This window comes from Vipera ursinii (assembly GCF_947247035.1).
Source record: "Vipera ursinii genome assembly, chromosome: 4".
In the NCBI taxonomy this organism is placed as follows: domain Eukaryota; kingdom Metazoa; phylum Chordata; class Lepidosauria; order Squamata; family Viperidae; genus Vipera; species Vipera ursinii.
In genome coordinates, this window is record NC_139514.1 from 73,941,854 (window position 1) to 73,950,221 (window position 8,368).

The 8,368-nt window shown below is 42.8% G+C and overlaps 1 pseudogene across 1 annotated transcript; it reads left to right on the top strand.

Moving 5' to 3' along the window:
- The first annotated feature begins 586 nt into the window (after nucleotides 1–586).
- Nucleotides 587–2,470, top strand: LOC310639538 (ubiquitin-conjugating enzyme E2 S-like; annotated as a pseudogene). The gene is made up of 2 exons: nucleotides 587–615; nucleotides 1,961–2,470. The product of its transcript is annotated as a ubiquitin-conjugating enzyme E2 S-like (transcript).
- Nucleotides 2,471–8,368: the final 5,898 nt, after the last annotated feature.

Consider the following 8,368-nt stretch of genomic DNA (forward strand, 5'->3'; position numbering starts at 1 on the left):
CGTGCTTTCAAACTGCTAGGTTGGCAGAAGCTGGGACAAGTAACAGGTGCTCACTCTGTTACGCGGCACTCGGGATTTGACCCGCCAAACTGCTGACCATCTGATTGACAAGCTCAGTGTCCTAACCCACTGAGCCACCGCGTCCCTAGTCCTTGTTTAGCAACCATAATTGGAACTGGCAACTTGGTTGATAACTGAAGCAGTTGCTAAGTGAGACTGCAACTGTGCTAATAAACTTACATCACTTTTCCTTTGCTCCACAGAATGCAAAGGTTGAAAATGTAAGGTTTGGTTACAAAGTTACTTTTTATTACTGTAATAACTGCAAATATTGTTAAATGAGGCAGACTAAACAAGAACATCTCATATGCTGCATTTAGCCCAAGTCTTCAGAATGATTCTGGATGTTAAATTAATCATGCTAAATAGGTTGGCTATTACACTAGGGATGAAAAAGAGTTAAATACTTGCCAAATATAAAGAAATTACAGTATATTAGAAATGGATATTATTAAGCATGGGATTCTCTGCAAAGTATTTTAAATCCATATTATGTATTGACCCTGAAAGAAAATTATTGACTAAGATGGGGAAATGGGAGATACTTCCATTGAGGTGGGAGATACAGTATTTCTTTTTTTTGTTAAAGTATTTTATTAATTTTCTATTATTAAAATTCATTAGTGCTTAATGAACAATGTGTTGTCTGGGTTAATTTGTTGCTTAGTAATAGAAGTTAAGTTCTTACTCTCTATCTTGTTTTTCCAGCCATTTATAAAATAGGTTCCATGTTTGAAAATATTCTCTGTCTTCTTTTTCTTTGATTCTCAATTTAAGTCTATCCATTTCAGCAAAGCCCAGTATTTTCTTGATTATCTCTTCATCCAATGGTGTTTTTTTTATCATTTTTCCAGTGCTGTGCAAATACAATACTGGCTGCTGTTATTACAAGTAATGTTAAATATACACTTTGTTTATATATTTTTTTCTGGAATTATACCTAATAAAAAAAGTTCAGGTTTAAAATCTACATGTTTCCCTAACATCTTTTCTAACCAAGTATCTATTTTTGTCCAAATTGTTTTTGCTTTAACACATAATTAAATTTACAACATTTACTAGACATATTTTAAAACATTTTTGCTAATCTGACAGGTGGAAGATGCCATCTATATAACATTTTATATAAGTTTTCTTTATACGAAGTTGACATTGTCAATTTATAGTTTCTTTCCCAAAGATTTTGCCATTTCTCTACTTCTATATTGTATCCAAAAAATTGCCCCTATTATCATTGTTTCTTTCACTTGTTCATCTTCCATTTTCAAATTCAATAAAAGTTATACAATTTCTTAAACATTTTCTCATCAGAAGTCAACAACACCTGATCAAACATTGTCTGGTCTTTATAAAAACCATATATTTTAACATCTTTGTCATATCTCGATTGCATTTGCAGTCGAGGCAACCATGATAAATCAATACCCTAATCTTCTCACAGTTGTTTAGATTTTAATTTTCCATCTGTATTCAGAATATCCTTATAAGAATTTTCTCAAATTTAACTAAGTTTGGTTGAATGAATGCTTCCATTGTTGATAGCCATCCTGGGATTATTGTATAGATTTTTGGTTTTATCTTTTCCCATACCAACAGTAATGCATTTCTTATATAGTGATTTTGAAAGTATCTATGGGTTTTATTCTTTTCATAGCATAAAAATGTGTGCCAACCAAGTTGTAAATTATGTACTTCTAAATATAACAACCTTTTGTTTCTGAGGGTTATCTATTCTTTTAACCATGTTAGAACACAGGCTTGATAGTATAGAACCCAATCTGATAGTCCAGAGGGTGGCAGAGTTGATTTGGGGGAGGGGGGTCACAGAGGGGAAGAAGTAGGAGTGGTGGTGACAGGGAAATTATCATAAAAATATACATTTGCAAACTCCCTAAACAAGAAGATCCAGCATCCATTCAGAGGGGCAGGTCACCATTGAAAGACCTGAAGGTACTCTTTACTCTGGTGGCCTCTTCCGCATGAAGCTGATTCTCAGCAAAGACTTCCCTGCCAGTCCACCAAAGGCTATTTCCTGACCAAACTCTTCCACCCCATTGTGGGTGCCAATGGGGAGATCTGTGTCAACATGCTCAAGAAAGACTGGAAAGCAGAACTGGGCATTTTATATGTCCTGCAACCATCAAGTGTGTGTTGATCTATCCCAACCCAGAATCCACCCTGAATGAATGAGGCAGGGCATCTCCTGCTGGAGAACTGAAGAGTACGCCTCCTGAGCTCAGCTCCTAACCAGGATTCATGCCCAGCTCTCCTCTGGCTTGCATACCAAGAACCCTGCTGAGCAGGTGCCTCTGCCGAGGGTCCCATGGCCAAGAAACACACAGGTGACAGAGACAAGAAACTGGCTTCCAAGAAGAAGACTGACAAGAAGCGAGCTGTCCAGTGGCTTTAGGGGATGCGGGGGGGCACGTTGTGGGCATTGGGGGTTCCGTAGTACATTTTGAATCTCTCCTCTCTTTTTCTCTGCCATCTTCACTTTGAGACTGCAGTCCCACTTTATCTTACCCTTGTTGGATTTTTCTTTTCAGTCTTTAAGTTATTTAAATTATAAAAGCAGAAAAATCTATTAAATAGTCCAAGTCCTCCATTTTCTTTAGCTTCTTGTAGCATTTTCAGTTTAATTCTGGCTTTCCTTCCTTGCAAAATAAATTACAAGATCAGTGTGTCATCAAAAAACTTTTTCTCTATTTTTATAGGTACTGTTTGAAATAAAAAAGGAAGTTTGGTAAAGTATTCATTTTCACAGGAGCTATTCTTCCCAACACTGATAGTTATAAGTTTTTCCTTTTTGCCAAATCTAATTTTATTTGATTTAGTAATTTTATGTAATTACCTTCTTTTATCATTGCACATCTTGCTGTTAAATATATTCCCAAAATTTTAACTTTCTTAACATTTTGTAAGTCTATTTTTTCTGACAATTGTTTTTTCTTCTTCATTTTTTTGGGTTCTTTTTTTGCTTATCTGTAAGGTTTTTAACTATAACTTTGTTTTTTCCCCTCTATTTTCAATGCTGCTACTGTATTGCTCCAAATTCTTCTATCTTTTTCAGTAGGTTAAAAGTTGTCTTCAGCAGTTCTTCTAAAACTGCAAATGCTTGTAGTTTATTTGTTTTTAGCTGCAAAGTCGTGTCTGACCCATCGTGACCCCATGGACAACGTTCCTCCAGGCCTTCATGTCCTCTGCCATCTTCTGGAGTCCATTTAAGCTCACGTCTACTGCTTCAGTGACTCCATCCAGCCACCTCATTCTCTGTCGTCCCCTTCTTTTATTGCCCTCACAGCGTTAGGCTCTTCTCCAGTGAGTCCTTCTCATTAGGTGGCCAAAGTATTTGTTTCAACTTCAGGATCTGGCCTTCTAAAGAGCAGTCAGGGTTGATCTGCTCTAGGACTGTTGTTGTTCAGCTTTTCTAAGGCCCAGTTCACTTCACATTCTAGGACAGTGATGGCGAAACTTTTAGAGACCGAGTGCCCAAACTGCAACCCAAAACTCACTTATTTATCACCAGGTGCCAGGTGGGCATGGCCCACTGGGTGGGCGTGACTGTGGTGGTCATGGCAGATTGGGTGGGTGAGGCCAAGGTGGGCATGGTCACCTCAATGTTGCTTGTAGGGAGGGACACCTGTGGGGGGTGAGCACTGAGCAGGAATGGAGGAGATCCATGGGGGCCCTGGCAGGTGGGGCGGTAGGCAAGAGGCTTGTCCTGTGGGGTGAGGCGAGGCAGTAGCAAACCCTACTTTTCCTGTTAAATTATAGGGTTTGGCCTATACTCGCTGTATAAGACTACCCCACTGCATACAAAGTCTGCTTGGATTGGGTGGGTCAGCTCTCCCTCCCTGCCTGCCCAGCCCTCCCTGTCTCCAAGATGATCCGAGCGGTAGTATGCAAATTTTTTTTAAAAAAATCCCATTTATATCCCACCCTTCTCCGAAGACTCAGGGCAGCTTACAATATAAAGCACAAATCAATGTGCTTAGCAATGTACAAAGTACACTTCTGGCATCCAGAGCCTGCCTGCGTTTCTTTAACCTCCACATGCTTCCGACTCTCGACAACTTCAGTGTTGTAAACCTTGCTGCTGTTAGTATCCTGGGTGACTCTTCTCCAAACCCCCTCTACCCCAACCTGGGTGAAAACGCTAACATGCTCCCAGTGTGTGCCTATCCCTCTCCAACCAACTGCCCCCCATCTGTATCTGGCTCCAGCGGGCTCGTCCACACGTCCCAGGGCTGCCCTCCAGCAGTCCCCGGCTCCGGTCCATCTGACACCGATGGAAAACAGCCAGCCCTTGCCTCCAGCGCACAGGCTATAGCATGCAGTCCCAGCACAGGTCCGTCGGCAGGCAAGGGAATAGCTGGCATGTTTTGTAGTGCCCAGGCTCCCTGTATGGCAAGGTAGACTAGGGTGTCCTCCTGAGTGCCTGCGGGGTCCTCAGCAAAGTCCTGCGATGCAGGCACGTGCAAACGCCGTGAAGCAGCTGGTCGTCAGGTTTGCAGAGCCAGGAATCGATGATCAGCTGATAGTCGAGCTTGCTGATTACGGGCGACCTCCTCCCTTGTTTGTCAGAGTGCTGGGTCATGGAGCGAGCCGTGTGCAGTGGGGGGGGGTGAGTAGGTGAAGCAGGGCTTGTTTTTGGAACGAGACCCCCTGCGTAGTGTCAGACCCGCAGGGCTCAACAACAGACAGCAATTTTGTGATTCCCTCCCCCTTCCTCCCCCCCGATCAATGAGCTGCCAAGGTTGCCTGCGTGTGTGCATGTGTGGAGGGGTGTTGCCTCTGGTTTTTCCTGTAACATTGGACAATAAAACCGCCCCTAACTCTAACACCCGGCGTATAAGACGACCCCTGACTTTTGAGAAGATTTTCATGGGTTAAAAAGTTGTCTTATACGCCGGAAAATATGGTAGCTATTCTTCTTAACACTGATAGTTGTAAGTTTTTCTATTTTTCAAAGTCTAATTTTGTTTGATCTAGTAATTTTATATGCTTATCTTCTTTTATCATTGCACATCTTGCTGTTAAGTATATTCCCAAATATTTAACTTTCTTAACTATTTGTAAGTCTATTTTTTCTGACAGTTGTTTTTTTGCTTATCTGTAAGGTTTTTAACTATAACTTTGTTTTTTTCCTGTTTATTTTCAATCCATCCACACACACACACACACATATAATATCAAAAATTCCATTTCTGTAGTGAACAGTGTGTTGTCTAGATAAAAAAATATTAGAATTAATAATCATCATATTCATCATAATCATATCAGAATATAATTATATACTAGGAAATAGCAATCATATTGTTAAAAATAGTATTTTCCGCATTGACATTTATTGTATAACAATCAAAATATTTACTAATCCACTATAGATCTTCCTCGTATAATCCACGTTTTCTCATATTTCCAACTTTCTAGCCTCTGTTTCTCTCAGCTAACCATTGGTAAAACAACTTCCATGTCATATAGTATTCAGTTTCTTCTTTTTCTTTAATTTTTAATGTTAATCTATCCATTTCTGCGCACTCCAATATTTTTAAAATTATATTTCCCTCTGTAGGGATTTCTTCATTTTTCCAATGTTGTGCATATACTATCCTAGCTGCTGTTAAGATATGTAAAACTAAGTATGTATTACCTTTATAATAGTTTTCTGGTAACATGCCCAACAGGAGTATTTCTGGTTTTAAATCTATATGTTCGTTTTCGTTGCTTCCAACCATAGGTGTATTTTATTCCAATATTTTTTTGTTTGATCTCAATTGGTGCAATTGGTGCAAACAGGCCAGCAAAAAGGATGGGCAGGAGTAATCAGGAAATCAGTAAGGGGTCTTGGGAGAGGTCTAGGCTGGGGGTGAGGACAGCCATTTGGCACCAGGAGATATAAACCCCTAGGAGAAAATTTCCCCAGTCTATAAAAATAAATAAATAAATGTGCCTTTTGTAAGGAGAAAGAACACTGGAAAAATGAGTGCCTTCATTTTTTAAATTTGGTGAATTTTGAGGATTAGGGGTGTCAGGGGACTAATCTGTTTTCTGGTCCAACTGTTATGTATTAATGTTAAATTGTTAAAGTAATGAGTTCACGTTAACCACATTTGTGTGAGGTAAATAACCATGACAGGAATACACGCGGCAGCTTTTGACAGCTGTCAAAAGCTGCCGCTGGTGAATGCACAGGAGTGGCAGCTAACAGTTCTCAGCTGTCAGCACGGCCGCCTACCACGCAAGCGCAGCCGCCACGAGGATTCCAAGCTGTCAAATCCAGATGCAGCCAATTGGACCAGCTTTTGAGGCGGGAGAAGGACGACTGGCTGATTGGTCCAGCCAGCCACTGGCTGGCTATAAAAGAGCAGAAGCTGACCAGGCGATCGTCCGGTACCTCAATAAAGATTCAGCTTAAGCCTGCTGTCTCTGCATGATCCTTACGCTCAAGCCACTTCAGTGGCGACGAAGGTGGGATCTGCTTTGCCGAGCTGAAGTCACCAGCCGAGGAAAGGGAACTTTCTGGCGGCCCAGATTGAGTCACGGCTGAAGTCACAGGCAAGGTAGTTATAACTTCCACCGACGCGGCGAAGCAGTAATATGGACCGAGACAGCATGGCCAACCTCAGACACATCCGAGAGTTTGACATTCGTCACCCAGAGCGTTGGGAGTCGCACATGGGTCAAGTCGAGGGGTTCCTGCTGGTCAGCAAGATCACAGAGGACCGGTCCAAGGTGGCAGCCCTCCTGTACCTGAGCGGCCCGGCCATATACGACGTTGCCGTCGGCCTCTTCAGCCCGGAGCCAGTAGCTGAAGTACCCTACACGGAACTGATGGAAAAACTCAGCAAGCATTTTATGCCAATGTGCTCCAAGCTATTCTGGAGGGTACATTTTGCGCATCGGCACCAGCTGCCAGATGAATCTGTGACCGATTTCATCGCAGAAGTCCGGCATGCCGCCCGAAGGTGCCAATTTCCACATCTGGAAGACCGGATCAGGGACCAAATGGTTATCAGGCTTAAGGATGAATGCCTCCAAAAGAAAATCATCGTGAAGCCCTCCCTAAGCTTAGCAGAGGTCACCAGGGAGATTCTGGCATATGAAGACAGCCACCAAGGAGACCTCTCACAGGCCGGGAACAGACAACACGGATCGGTGCATCAAGACGAAATAGCCCACAGCAACAACAGAGAATTTGAAGATCTGACCGATGTGGACGCAATTCAATGGTGATTCAAAAGACTTCAAACCCATCGCAACGATCGCGGGGAAAAGACAAGAAAGAAAAACGACAACTACCCAAAGAACAACCCCAAAGAACCGCAATCCACCTGTGCCAGCTGCAGGGGAAGCCATGCCAGAGCCTCCTGTCAATTCCACAACGCCAAATGCCATAACTGTGGAAAAACTGGGCACATCAGAACCTTATGCTGGAGCCGGAACCTCGAGAATCTCCACGAACTTGAGGCAACCTTCCCAGGTACGAGACCCACATCGGCCTCTAGAAAAAAGCCACCCGGGCTCCTAGTACAGGCTGTAGACATGGACAAGGGATCACAAGGGGTCCACCAACTACTAAACCTCAAAGTCAAAATTAAAGCCCGACTACAAGGGGTCCTCTGTGAAATGGAAGTGGATTCCAGCTCCTCGGTTTCCCTAATTTCCTTAAAAACTTTTAGGGAAATTTGCCGATATAACCGGAGGTGAATCCCATTAAAAAAAGCCCAGATACACCTGGCTGATTACCAAAAAAACCCCATCCAACTGGAAGGGAGGGCCAGAATTTTAGTAGAATTCAAACAATTCTGAGGACCATTTAACGTTTTAGTTTCTCAGGGGGACTGAACTAGATTAATTGGCCTGGACTGGTTCAAGGCCTTAGGCATCGCCATAACAGGAGTAAACACAACACAGGCTGCAAGCCTCGAAGCTGACTGCAATCAATTTGCAGACGTCTTCGACGGTTCGCTGGGGAAATACACTTGGCCCCCAATCTCCTTAAAATTCAACCCTGAGGTCCTACCTATAAGAATCAGGGCCAGGAGAGTTCCGTTCACCCTCAAAAATAAAATTAAGGACAAACTGGACCGCCTGGTTAAATTAGGAGTCCTGGAGCCTACTGATGGGGGAAGCTGGGAAACCCCAATAGTCACCCCGATCAAACCAAACGGCCAAATTCGGCTCTGCGCCGACTATAAGGCCACCCTTAACCGAGCTTTAAATGCGCACGCTTACCCATTCCCCGCGGTGAAAGACGTCCTCTCTTCCATCCGATCCGGTGCCATCTTTGCCAAGGTAAACTTGG